The sequence below is a fragment of the Neopsephotus bourkii genome, unplaced genomic scaffold (assembly GCF_033783945.1).
Source record: "Neopsephotus bourkii isolate Nb327-2 ecotype Australia unplaced genomic scaffold, CSIRO-AGI_Nbou_v1 NB_168, whole genome shotgun sequence".
NCBI classification, from domain to species: domain Eukaryota; kingdom Metazoa; phylum Chordata; class Aves; order Psittaciformes; family Psittacidae; genus Neopsephotus; species Neopsephotus bourkii.
Window position 1 is genome coordinate 10273812 of NW_026900684.1, and position 14618 is coordinate 10288429.

General features: G+C 36.8%; 1 protein-coding gene across 1 annotated transcript in view; it reads right to left on the reverse strand.

Annotated features, from left to right (window-relative positions):
- GALNTL6 (polypeptide N-acetylgalactosaminyltransferase like 6) overlaps positions 1 to 14618 on the reverse strand; it is a 485664-nt gene that overhangs the window by 182825 nt on the left and 288221 nt on the right. The gene's annotated exons all lie outside the window — the stretch shown is intronic.

Below are 14618 nucleotides of genomic sequence, written 5' to 3' on the forward strand. Positions count from 1 at the left end.
ATTTTTTAACATTTGATACGATGCAAAGGAAACAAACCACCCATCCCAAGAGTCACCTTGCTGTACTATTAATCTACCACAGACCACAAGTTCCTAAAACTGCCTTTTCAGCGAGTACTGAAATGCCATTAACCACAAGTACCCTAAGTGAATGGAAATCTAAATCTAATTTTCTAGCAGGCCTCATTTGTGGAATAAAATTTACCATGTTACATTAAGTTACGTTATCACTTTGAAAATGACCACTCAAAAAGAAAACGTCTAGGGCCGATCCATTGCAAGGAGTTTCAGCTACTATATAGTTTCCAGATAGCATCTGACATTACCGTATCACTGGTGCCAAAGCTGTAAAACGAGAGCTAAAGTAAACATTTACAAAAAGTATGTTTTCCATGCATTCTGGAGAGCATTTCAGAGTGCAGGCTAAAGTGCAGTTCTTTCTGCAACTCAGACTCTGGGCATCCACACTGACACCTGCAAAATGCCTGTTAATTCAAGATGCGCACACAAGGAGAAGCCTGCCATAACCAGCCCAGCCATGCTTCAAGCAGGGAAGACATGGGGTGAGGATACAGGGTAACACATGCTCTTTCTGTCCCCTACACCTCTAATCAGAAAGTAACAACCCAGCAAACTCTACAATAAAAATTATTAGCTGAGCACCGTTAACCACTATAGGTTACTAATAGCTCAAAAAGACAATGTGAAAAGTGAAAGGGCAACAGATGCATATTGGTTTTAGGAAAAGTATTTCCAGCCATTCTCATTCCTTTCTAGCAGTTAACATATCACCAACCATTATCTTTTGTCACTTTTCTTTAGTATAAGGACAGTAATAAAGCCTGACACAAAACCAGATTTAAAACCATGTTGAGACAATCCCAGTTTGCCATCATATTATCAGGTATTTTAATGCAACAGGATTTAAGCCTTTTTTTCTTTTTTGTGTCTGAACCTGTCACTTTAAACCAGTCAAAACTATCCAACTTAGATTAGTGAGCTTGGTCATTTTTTAGTGGTTTGGAAAATAAATTATTTGTTTTGAAATATTTTTAATTTATTGTTGTAATAAAAGGGGATTTAGATCTTCTTTTAGAAAACACATATTCCTTTAAGAATCAGAACTGTAGCTTCCAAGCACCTGGTATTTCTTGTGTGAAATTTGTAACTTCTCATATACTGGACACCATCTCTTTTCTCTTTCATATTCACGTAATAACAGCAATTAACTACTGATTCTTGGCAGTACTTTCTGAATTAATGCAATTAAGTATGAGTCTAAAACTCTAGTCACACAGACACAATACAACTGCCTTCTCATGAAACGGTAATGAATAAAATCAAACAGCAGGAATTTCACTGGAAACAATGAATAGTAGCAATCTACTTCATCTTATATTACACTGTCTGCTTCATATAATTTCATTTCATTTCTACATAAAATGGAGAATTCTATTGTCTGCTCTGCTGCCATTTCTCTTGATATTTGAAATATATTTAATTATACAAGGTCACATTTGAAGAGATAAAGCTCTCTGGAGAGAAAGAAATTGAACTTTTCCATATCAGATCACTTCTCTCTCCAGAAATGAATTCTTTATTACCCCAAAATTACATGGTATTATCCTGAAATGACATGATATGTCTTATTTCTCATCCGGCACATTCCTGGAATTAGGCTGGAGTATAAAAGAAAACTAATGGTTCTGAGAATTGGCTGCTCCAAAGGCTTCACTCTTTCATTAGTCACTCTTGACAATTGGCAGTCCACAGCAGGAGAAGCAGGAAGAAATATGCCAGTTGCATTTAGAAATGGGAGTTATGGCTTTTTCTTTATGATGTTGCATAAAAAATCATGACAAATTATAACAGCTGTTACGGATGTGTTCAACCTGCCAAAGGCCTGTTTGTACTAAAAGATTCTTCCCCCAACCTCCACAATTCTAAATTTAGAGTTCTTCAGTCCTTCAATGCCTAACAAGAGTGTTTGCAATGGGGTGGCACAAATGGAAAAACTAATTAATGGGAAGAGAGATGTTACTGAAGATGATGTTCAAAAATTTCTGAAACTTCTTTATCTCCATGTTAAGTAGATGGATAAAACAGAGAAATTTCATAGCTTAGTCATCAATGCATTTTGTTAAATGTTACACTTTTTGGATTGTATCTAGTACCCACGAAACGTGTAAATATAACAAAACCCCACCTATTCCTTTTCCTTTACAAAGGAAATAAGAAACTGCGACTAAAGGGAGAACAGTTTTTTCAGCCTGGGCACTATATTACAAAGCTCTCCTTTCAAATTGCTCATGCTTTCTAAAGATATGCAGAACTGGAAAAATCAAAAGGAAGTCTTATGAAAGCTGTAGGTATGACCTATAAAAGTCCATATTCTGCCAACTAATTCACAATTGCATGCACCATCACAGCACACACATACAGCACAACACTGTTATATTATGAAAATTTTCTACATTCATTAAACTTTTATTGGAATTTATTTAAACTTTCATTAAGATTTAATAAATAGCTGGAAATCCTGTTTCCATTAACATACTCTTCAAAAAACAGTTTTACCAAGTCTTAAAATAAAGTAACAGGGCTATCCTTTGATATGTCTTTGTTACAGTTTTCAAGGCATTATGCTGTGTACAGGTTTGTGTCCACAGATGCTTCATAATTTATTACTGATTCTTATTTATACTTGCCTGTTTAGCAAAGCTAAGCAAAATAACAAAGGAAAAACAGAAAGATGGAGAGATAATTACAGACTGACTTCTTTGAACAGCTTCAAAAACTGTTTAGCAAAGCTTAAAAGTTTAAATATATGCAACTGTTTTCATTTCCAAGAGTAAACTATTATGCAAGAAAAAGTAAAAATGGTTTGAAATCACTTGTCTTTTTTTTTTTATTTTCCATTACTACAGTATTGAAGTGTGCCATTGGAAGTGATGATTCTTCACATAAGAAATGACTGACTTTCAGAAAACCTTATTTTCCAAAGGGGAAAAATTTCAATAAGAAATTATGAAGACTTCCTATATCATTTTCACAGCAGAAATTATCTTCTTTCCCTTGGCTAGCAAATGTCAAAATTAAATTAACAGCCTAGCTGTAGAATCTGCAAATGCCAGTCAAAAATTTGATGTGAAAGACAAACAAAACTTCTGAGACAAGAACAGTCTTTCTTGTTTCATAATGATTAACATGTTTTGTATACAACTACAGCACGAACTAAAAAAGTAGCAATAAGTAAATGATAACTGGTCTAAACATTTAACCTTGGCATTGTGGAAATCCTGTGGGCTTTTTTAATTCAAAGTTTTAAATTCTTAACAGTTTTCACTACTCTGATGTGCACATTAAAATCATACATGGATCATCTCCCATATGAAGATAGATAGGCTGAGAAAGCTGGGACTGTTCAGCCTTGAGAAGGCTGCGTGGAGACCTCATAGCAGCCTTCCAGTATGCGAAGGGGGCCTATAAGGGTGCTGGAGAGGGACTCTTCATTAGGGACTGCAGTGATAGGACAAGGGGTAATGGGTTAAAACTTAAACAGGGGAAGTTTAGATTGCATATAAGGAAGAAGTTCTTTACTGTGAGGGTGGTGAGGCACTGGAATGGGTTGCTCAAGGAAGCTGTGAATGCTCCATCCCTTGGGCAGTGTTCAAGTCCAGGTTGCACAGAGGCTTGGGTGACATGGTTTAGTGTGGGGTGCCCCTGCCCATGGCAGGGGGGTTGGAACTAGATGATCTTAAGGTTCTTTCCAACCCTAATTATTCCATGATTCTATCATTCGAGTAAAACTAAAAAAAAATACTGATGCAATAATTTAGATTTCAATAACTGGAAAGTGATTATCAAATGTTATCTAATGTTTCTTTGCAATTTTTCTACTGCTCCCTTAGAGGCTTTCAATACACCGCAAGCCCAGCATCCCTTAAGTCCAGTCTAACTCTACATCCTGGCAAATAACTGCGGTTTGTATTCTTTGAATTTGTTAAGCCCATACCTCCAGTTGTATTGCCTTCTTGAACTGTTATTCCTTTGCAGTAGATCCCAGACCAAAAGGAAAAAATTACTAAGAAAAGCCAATAATTTTATTTCACAGGAGTGAAATATTGTCCCATGTTTCATGGAACTGGAAAGTGACCAGACTTCTAAAGACTAACTTGTCTACAAGCTTTGTTATGACAAGAAGGCAGCAACGAAAGACTGAGAAAGCACACTACATATGAACCTTACTTTTACTTTTTTAAAGAGCAGAATATTTTTTGATTACTAGGATAACCTAAAATTCTATTTTTTTATTTATTTAATTAACTTCTTTTTACTGAGGCAAAAGAGGATCAAAACTGGACCTTGATTAACTCGGAGCAAATTGGCAATAATTTGAGAAAACTGAGCACCAGAATTCAGCTATCAGCCATGGGTCATTACATTTAAGAGTTCTCACAAAGAATTAATACGACAGTTATTTAACAGTAAATTTTCATCAATACCTCAATAACAATGGGAAAACAAACAAACAAACAGGTTTCCATTAAACTTAATCCTTTTCACTTTCATAAAACAACAGCATAAATATTTCTCTCCCATTAAATATTTACTCACTGGATCTAAATTTTGTCTGCTAAGACCATACTTTTTGAAAAATAAAGAGTAGACTAACTCTGCAGTTGTAAACCACAGAAAATTTCATTCACTTCAGAGAGGGTTTATAAATGCTCCAAGTCAGGGTTACATGCTCAGCTTAACACACCTCTGTGAAACTTGTTTCTAAACCCAGATTTTATTGTATATTATTCTAATTTTACTTTATTTGATTGCAAAATGAATTTTTAATGTATGCCATTTTTCAGCTTCACTTTTATCTTAAATCAGTTTGTAATAGGAGTCCTTTGTGGCTTCAGCTAGTCTAGTGTCTTCTTAATGACTGACGGCAGGTAATTTTGAAAGCATGAGAACAGGTAAGTTTACTGTTATACCTTCCCTGACCTCTCTGTTTCTACAAGTGTGCTGAGGTGAAGGGCTTGACTACGTATTTATGAACCCCCAATGAATTTGCCATAAATTTTTCCAGTCTTGCAGACCGATATAATCATTTAGCATCTATAACACTCGTAGCGAAGCAATTTCATACTTTTGAGCATTCATGCTACTCTTCTACAAATCTATCCCCATTTTGCTATGGCATTTTTGAGATGAGAGTATTGCTCATAGGATTCAATTTCTGGATAGATCCAGGGTACATTAATTGCATATCGACGTTTCTGTTTTCTTTACTCAACTCCCTTCCTAATTTGCATTTCTGGCCACTACTTCAGAGTCAATCTTTCAGTCAACATTACCTTTTTCAGTCAACAGTGAGACCTCTAAGTTAATATCAGAAAGTTAAACTACACTGAGAAAGAAAAAAAAAAATCTTAAAATCCCTAAACTATAATGTTATAACTCAAGGAACTGAAAACACATGATCCTTATGGTAAATACTCTGTGAGATGAAGGAGCATATCAGAATTGTACACATGCACTAAAACTCCAGGCACTGTGCATGGAATTAATTTTAGTCAGCATAGCTCCTTCTTTTAGTCAGCAAAACATCAGAGGGCATTTTTAAATTGCTATCTATTTTCTGCAGCCAGTTCATTTTTAATAGCTAACAAACAACCACACTGTCTCTCTTTGAAGAAGTCACCAACATGAGATATGACAAAGAGAATTCATCAGATCTTTGACTACTGTACAGTGCCAGCTTCTCAGATAACAGTTCCTATTTCTCCTTCCTCTCTCCCTCACCTTTGAGGAAGGGTTATGAAACTTTTCAAAGCTCTGTAGAAATTCAGTGAGATAATTTACTGTTACTTTCCCTTTGCAAAACCTTGGATTTCTGGAATTGTCAGCAAATCTTACACAATGGACGTAGTTCAAATTATTTCCTTTGATCACTGCTGATACAGCTAAAGGTACAACATCATTCACACCATCCAGACATCAGCAATCCTCTCATCCTCTCATCCTCCAGTGGCAGAGCTACTAGGTAGCTTGAGAAAGAATCATAAACCTCCAGTTGATCCCCAGCTAATTTTTCTGTTAATGAATTTTACACTTTAACTTCTATGAACCCCCAGGATTCAGATGCTTAGGTATTTTCTATAAAAAAACCCTTCCTCCTTTTGATTAACTTTCTTCTCCTAATGAGTAATACAGGCACATAGTCATTCACTGGGCCTAGTGCATATACCAGCTCTCCATATTAAAATCGAACCAAAACACCACACCTTTTTATCTTGCAGGTATCATACTCCCTGGCTATTCTAAAGACAAAGCAGTATTATTATCTGCATGTCTACTGACATAACATGCTGATTACTTCCATCAGCATATGTTGTTGTGCTGATGGCACACTAGGCATTACTCCTAGTTACCAGAGGTGGAATGAAAAACCCCATCATTTCATCCTCCATATTTTAAAATTAGAGAACAAGTCTACCTCAGATACTCTGATGGAATTCCGACAGGAATTTCAATAAGGATGACCTTTTAGATAGGCAACATTCACACAGAAGTCTGAAATTTCAGTCAAGGGGAAATACGCTATTTTTGTTGAATACTCAGCATTTGTTCTAAAGGTCCAGTTCATGACACGCTCAACTATTTATTTAGAAGTATGTAACAGACTGTTTGGCCCTTCTCTGAGTGATCTGAGTGTAAAAGGAAACTCCTATCAACATCCAATACCAAAAATACCTTTTTCATATGCTCTGTGCAACAAAATCAGATTGCAGTCACTTGTGCTCCCTGCAGGAAGCAAGAAGCAGGCTGCTATCTACAGACTGACCTTTCTAAGAGAATACATTCTCAGTTAGTATTGCCTCTCACAAGCTTAGCAGGACCACACTTTTAAAAGTTTTATGAATGAGTACATTCCTACTGAATCAGTTACTGAAAGTAAGGTAGCAAAACCTTCTCGATACTTCAGCGATTAACTTATTGATTATAATTGTAATCACAGTGCATATACGCACAGATGCCATGTATAAGTTTTCTTTTGAGTCTCAGACCAAGTTGTGATACTGAACTAAACAGAAGGTAGTCACAAAGTCATCCCTTAACACAGTAATACCTCATCTAGAGTTCATACTTGTAACAAGTAAATCAAAATAGCAGCTAAATAAAAAATAAAAGCTACAAGTCTTTGAAACCCTTTTGAAGCAACTGGCACAGTGAGATATAGCATGACCATGGCCACCATCGCCAAGAAACAAAAAACATTAAATAGAGGAAACAGCAGGAAAAAGTCTGAAGGAAGAGTATAGAGAAGGGCAGCTCAAAGTTGAAGGTAGTGACTTCCAGTAGAAATGCAGAGGTGTGTGCCTCAGAAAGATCCTGTCATAGAAATCCCAGTCTCAATTACCCATTTCATAAAGTAAGAAAATTCGGAATTGAATATCCATGAAGGAAGAAGGGAGGAAAATACTCTGGATGCTAGAAGATCATGCTATGTCTCTACAATACTGTAATTTGCCTGGAACCTGGCCACTATCAGTTGACAAGAGATGGAATTTGTTGAAAGGTGATGAATGCTGAAAGGATGGATGCTGAGTAGTAAGTAAATGCCTAAGCTTTGCAACAGAAGCCAGGATCAGCTCATGGGAGTCAAAAAGAACTACTGCCACACTGTGGTAAATGGTTAAAAAAAAAAAAAAAAATTTCTCTATCAAAGTAGCCTGGCAAGAGAATTCTGGTCAAAGAGAAGATTTTTTTTTGTTTGTGACCAGTCTGCTTTAATACACTGCCAAAAATATGGAGAGAACTACTGAATTGCTTGGAACCTCAGAATTCATCTCTTGGGAAATGGCTGTGCAGGTGCGATGCCATGTTCATGTAGCAAGGGATGAATCAGACAAAGGAGTTAGCTTACTGCAAAGATGATAGGTTTTGACTAAACTACTCTTGGCAGAACAAACATCAGGAAAAAAAAAGAGCTTATCTAACAGATTATTAAAATTCTACATTTTGTAAACACTGCAAGAGTATGGAGTATGATCATATATACACTACATATGGTAGCTGAAATGCTTCGTCTTTAAGATGCTAAATGAGCTTTAAAAAGGTTAAACAAACCTTTAAAATGCAAAACTGCAGCATATTTTGGAGTGGAATTATTTTTTAATTAACAAGTTGCTGAACATATCTTTCAAGCAACCCTTTATTTAAACTATAGCATAGTAGATGATGCTATGAAAAGCAAAGTTGATTATTCTACCTTACACCTATTACAAAAAGATGGAAATAAATATATATAAAGTTCTGATTTTTATACATATACATACATGCATCTGAACACAATTATTTTTACTCAAAAATTCTTCCAGCATACATAACAGAAAACCCAAGTAACTCACGCCAATTGCAACTTTTGTAGAAAAAGAAGTCATCTGTTGCAGTTAGTAGTTGCCTTTGGGTTTTAAACTTTTATCCTTAGTGTTTGCTCAAAAGTACTCCTAAAAACTCCAACCAGTTTAGAGAGTGATAATGTTTGAAATATGTACAGATGTGTGGAATTAGATTAGAAATACCAGAGGAAACAAATTTTTGATATTCTGTGAAACTTTGAAAGGAAGTGTCCAGCACTGAAGTTGTAAGGAGATGAAAATCAGAGTCTTGACAGCCCTGCTTATCATTACCATCTATTGAGAAATCAATCTCTTCAGAGGCTGAGACCCAGAACATGAACAAGTATCTCTCAACTTACTGAAAACACACAGAAATGTGTTTTCCTCAAAAAAACAAAAACCAAAAAAAAAGTGCTTTTTCTCATCTTCATAAAGTCTAGAACTGAAATCAAATTACATTTGTTCTTTCGACCACTGCCAGAAAAGGTTTTGCTTTTGTGAATTAACTAACAGTTCTATTAGTTGAATAAAATACATTTTTACATAAAAAAGGGTTTATAAGCTAAGATTTTGTGCAAAATGAATTCAAATTATGCAGAAACTGAGAGACAAAAGAGTCATATTAGACAAATTAGGATAAGAATTATTTTTAATCAAGAACTAGGTTCTCAAGTATATCTTGATATAGTTTGATATTAAAATGAGGGCATGAAGTTGCTAGATTGGTAAAAGTCAATTTAAAACTGGGCATTGGCAAGGCTTACATCTTTTATATTCATCTGCCACGTAAAGTTAGTATGAGGTAGTTCTCACAGATGTAAAAGCATGGAACAGAAACAGCTAAACCAGGTATTATCTTGTCTCCCATCCCCAGGAATTGTAATGGCATAGTAAAAGTTCCATCGTAAGTAGAAACAAAGCCACTCAAAATGAATATGCTGTATCTTCTTTCTTTGTACTTCCACCTTGGTGCAGGCATTTCCATTCCCCCGTGTAGCTGAATACATTCCAACTGTGCTTATTGCAAGAGGCGTAAGTGTATTTTACGAGACAGTGGAAGGATTCATTCCAGCAGCTTAGGAGGCCTGTGCCTTTGTGCCTGGGAGGGATCAAGCATGCCTTATCACTGACTATTTTTACAGACTTCTCACTTTATGGACTCACTATGCTGAGCCCAGAGAGCTTTCATCATGCCACAGAGATGCTCAGAAGAAAGAAGGTGTATTTGGCTGCAAGCTCTGAGGCTGACCAGCAGATACGGAAAAGAAACATCTTGGATACAACGCTGGCTGGGAGGGAACTGTGAGTCCCTGCATGAAGTTGGCAGAAACAAGCGACTCCCTGGTCTGACTTAAGCCAGTGTTCTGCACAGAAACCGAATGTGACCAACTTAGGGGAACATCTGCATTGTTCCTGTATTCTTTTATAGCATCAGTAGAAGCAGAAATGCTTCTAAGCTGCTTTATTACTTTGTAGCAGCATCACTCAAGATTGCAGGCTCAAAAGTCATGTTCTGGAGGCTGTATACCTGAACCACATAGTTCTGTGCTCTCAGGGATGTAGATTCAGCTCACCTGCATGTTCTGGGAGGGTATTAGAAGTTACCAAGGGATTCTACTTCCACATAAATCAAGCTCTGACAGTTTGATTTTGAAGCCTTCAGTTTTCTAAGTTAAAAATACCCACCAGAAAATAACGTAACCCAATACCACCACAACACCTGCACTGCCCAAATTCCCCCACACTGTTTTTTCCTCATAATGAGGGCTATCAGGATTAACTGTACAATGACTTTGTTGGTCAGCTTGCAGTAGCTCCTGTAGCTGAAGCGTCAATAAATAGTGCACACTCAGGACTAAGAGCTGAAGAATAGACTTAAAAACAAAAGAAAAAAGAGGGAGACTGCCTCATGCACTTTAGGCTATATTTGTAATGGGACTGATAATTTAAAAAGAAAGAAGCCTTATTTTCTTTTTCCCACCAGTTTTCAGTAGCCTGCTCCAACATTTACCATAATTTATTTCCCTTGCTCCTTTGACTTCCTCTACACACTCTGAATCTTTGTTCATTTCTATTACTGTGACAAACCAAACCTTTTCCCTGCTTTTTAAACTCACACAGTAAACTTGGAGGCACAAAGGTTAGCATTAGCCACTTTTAAGCTTCAAGGTCAATAACCTTAATGATAGTGCTTTCACAAAGAAGCAGTGGCACAGGGCACTATGACCAGACAAAGGACAGTTAGGTAACACTAACCACACAGTTCTCATGAAAATGGAGGAAAGGAAAAACAAAGAATTGCAGGAGAGATGATGAATGACTTTTTCAAGTATCATCACAAATGGAATCCCAGCCCTAGACAGCAATGGTGCATGTGAACAAGTTGTGAAAATTCAGATAAGGATACAGGTTTGGAACAGGCAAAGCCAAGGCACTGTTCTAATTTCATTAAAGTGCAACTTGAGTTCTACTACATTAGCCAGGTCAGTTTAGTCTGATACTGTCTAGGCAACTGCTTTTCTTTCCCTTTATTACTTAGGTAGGTTCTCATGCATAAAAGCAAGATAGCTGACATACTTTCAATACAGTTTGATAATCTAGCACAAATATGCCTTGTCTTCTATTGTGTCTCTAGCGTTCCCCTGCATGCCAATAATTATGTATTTAATAACACAGCACTTTATTTTCTTAGGGGGCAAGCTTTATTTCCTTCCTCTGAAGCTCTGAGTATCAAATTGATCAATGTTATTACAACATGTAGTTTCCACATATGTTCTGATCCTTTTCTTTCTGGAATGCCACTCTGCTGCTACCTTTTACCCTTCAATTTTGATTTTCTGTAGGAGATTCTGGTGTCCTGATCAAACACTCTTGTTTGTTTTCATCTGTACAGGTCTCAATAGTGTTCTCCAGATAATGCATTCTTCAGCTTTGAATTGTGCACTCAGTGAACTTCCACTTGCATCTGTATTGCAATGAACCAGTAGAGAAACTTTTCTAATTCAGCAAAAGAGAGTAATTCCTTCTCATAGCTAAGTACCTCCAATTCTGATATTTCTATTTCCTTTTTAAATGCATTTTGTTTTCAAGTAAACTGAAACAGAGGACAATGATAAGGAATGTGAAGGAATATAACAAGTTGAAAGAGGGTTTTGAATAGTACGAGATACAACATTTTGCAATCTGTTTCTAGTTGTAAAAAGCAGAGTAAACCCAGAACCAGCCACAATGACAGGTGAGATAAAATCTGATTACAGTTTAAGTACTATAATGCAGAACCTGTGTTATAAAATGAATAATGCACATATTAAAGATCATTTCCACTGCTTTTCTAAAAGGAAATTGAGTATCCTAGTTCTTGGAATAATTGAATAAGCCTCATAGCATTTTGTTTAAGGCTTCCAAATAGACATGTGCAAAATTAGGAAAAGCAAGATTCTGAAAGGATAAAGCCAAGGGAAAAAAAAAAAAAAAGAAAAAAAAAGAGAAATAAGAATTTAACCAATATACTATGTTCGATGCTGTATGTAAAAGCAAAACTGCTTCATTTTAAATCCTGTGCTGTTACCTCATTTTCAGTTCAACTCCTAAAAGGCTTATTTCCTTCTGATACTGCTCCAGTTGCTCTCTGTGGGAAACTATAGAGTTTATATATTATTCATCCATCTAAAAACCCTGAGGCGGGACCCCTATGGAGCTTCTTCAGTAATTGGTCTCCAGATGCCAGTGATATGCAGTGCTCTAAAAGTCCTTAAACATCATGAGAACACAATTCCATCTGGTTTTCAAGCTGTGTATGTTTAAAGGAACAACACCGACTGCTCACCCACATTTACACCCAGCTCCTACAGTACCCAGGAACCCATGTGCATTGAACTACAATTTATGTGGCTAATAAAACAGCATAAAAATTTGCAAATGAAATAATCATTGTATTATTTAATAAATATGTGACATAGCTGAGCAATCTATCCACAAAAGCAGTGTACATTGGCATCAAAATTATTGATCACTTTAATGGGTCCAGAATACACATTACCAGGAGGCTGAGAGTGAAAAGTTGAGCAGGAATCATTCTGTATTAGGATATTGTGACAACACGCAAGCATGTGTGGTGAAAGTTCATTTGGCATTTGCATTTATACCCTGAAACAGTAAGACAATAATAATGTTTAAATCTTATTTCGATATGACTCCAACATGGGCATTTAGGCAATTCACTGACACAGGGACTTGAAGCAGGACTAAAATTATTTTGTACTACACTTGAATGGTCAATCTTTGTATTTCCTTGAGCCCCCTTGCCCCCAAACCACGAATAATAAGCACTTTAATACTTCCTTTTTCCAAAAACAATCCAAAACGCATTGGTTTTCTAGACATGCTATTTGTGAGCATTGTTTAAACGTTAATCACGGAAGTTATTAATGATAAATTAATTTAGTTCTGCAAGGGATGCTGACAAATCAATCATTCATCTAGCAGTGCTTTCCCCTTTCTGTGTCATTTTGACCTATCTCCAGGGCTCCCTGCTACAGCCCATACAGTATCACCATTATTTTTTCTGTCTTCCCCAATACCTTCTATTTCCTTCATCGGCCATAAAGACTTGCCCAGAGACATGAAAGGCAGCAGTTCAAGGCTGACAAACTAATTAAGTTCATTTAGCCTAGAGTTGCTGTTTGCCATCAAGGTCAGTGAGAAGCAACTAATACAGTTTGTACCCTAGTGCCATAAGGGAGGCACATCTATGTGGTGAAAGAACTACAACATGAAATCAGATGCTACACACACCAGAAACAGCAAGCACGAGCAATCACAGTTGATAGAGACATGCCTCCTCAAGAAGGGTGAAAATAAAAGCTGAAGTGGGAATGTAATGATACACATCAACAAGATGAGTATGCTAGGTAATAAGAAGGCGTGAAGACAGATAAAACACAACCTACTTGGATTGAAACCGAATTTTGTCATAAAACGATGAAAGAAGTTCTGACGAGTAATATCAGAAGGCAAGTACAGGTCTTCAGGGTGAGACAGAGGTTCTCTTCCCAAGGGGAGACAAAATGACCAACTGCTGCTTAGCAATTGCAAAAGCCAAAAGATTTTTCACCACTGTGATTAGTCAGTAAGAAGCAAAGAAGTTTTGGATGTAAACTTTTGGCCACCTATAAGAAAAGCTGTCAGGACAGTATCCTTAGAATAATCACAGATGACTAAAAAAAAAAATTAAGAATTAGGGCAGTAGCTGAGAGAACATATATTATAACATCACTGTCACTGCCTACAGTAAAGCTACCTTGACAAACTCATGTAGCAATGATTTTGTGGTCCTTATCTATGCAAATTCTTACACCAGTAATGAAGATGTACTCTGGATCTCAGTGGCCAAGGACAAATGTACAGGAATAAATCAGTAGAGTGTTCTACATTGGAGAGCCAGCCTAAGCTAATTTGGAGATAGTATTAGGGCAGACTGCTTGAAAACAAAAATTCATTTATACAACCTTTACCCGTGATTATAGATGCACTGCTAGTCATTTTAGAATTATTACTGCAGATATCATTTACCTAATTGTCATGTGAAGGGAGGCAGGTGGGAAGGAGTGAGAGATTTTCTCTACTTCTAGTGTTTGATCTGGCTATCAGTGCCCCAGGAAAGCCAAGATCCTTATGCCTGACCAGTCAGTCAGCATCCCATTACAGGGACTCTTCACTGAACAGTCTTGCTGGATCAGAGGGTGAATTGACTGACTTTTCCAGGGAAATGCGCCAAAATCATAAGGGGGACCCCTAAGCAGGTCTTCCCACTTTGAATGTGTTACTTGCTGCAGGCACCTGCTAGCACCCACGAAGGACTGATACTAACAGTTTGTGAAATAACACTGTTAATATAAAATTGTGACAAATTAAGGTTCATGACTGCCAGTGATAGATACTGTCTGCAAAAACAAGCTTGAAGTGATACACAATCAGACTATAATCACTAATGACAGCTAGCATTAGTTATTTAACGTGCAAAAGATAAAATTCTTACCCAATAGGCATCCCTATGGGCGAGAAGACAGCCCATCGACTGATCCCAGAAGTTATGATGGAGTCTATCTCCCTCACCTCTCATTCATTTTTATACTTTTATTTGCTCTCAGGTGGATCTCGAGTGACTCTAGTCATACATTCTTTTATTACTCATTGGTGTAAAATTCTCTTCTCATT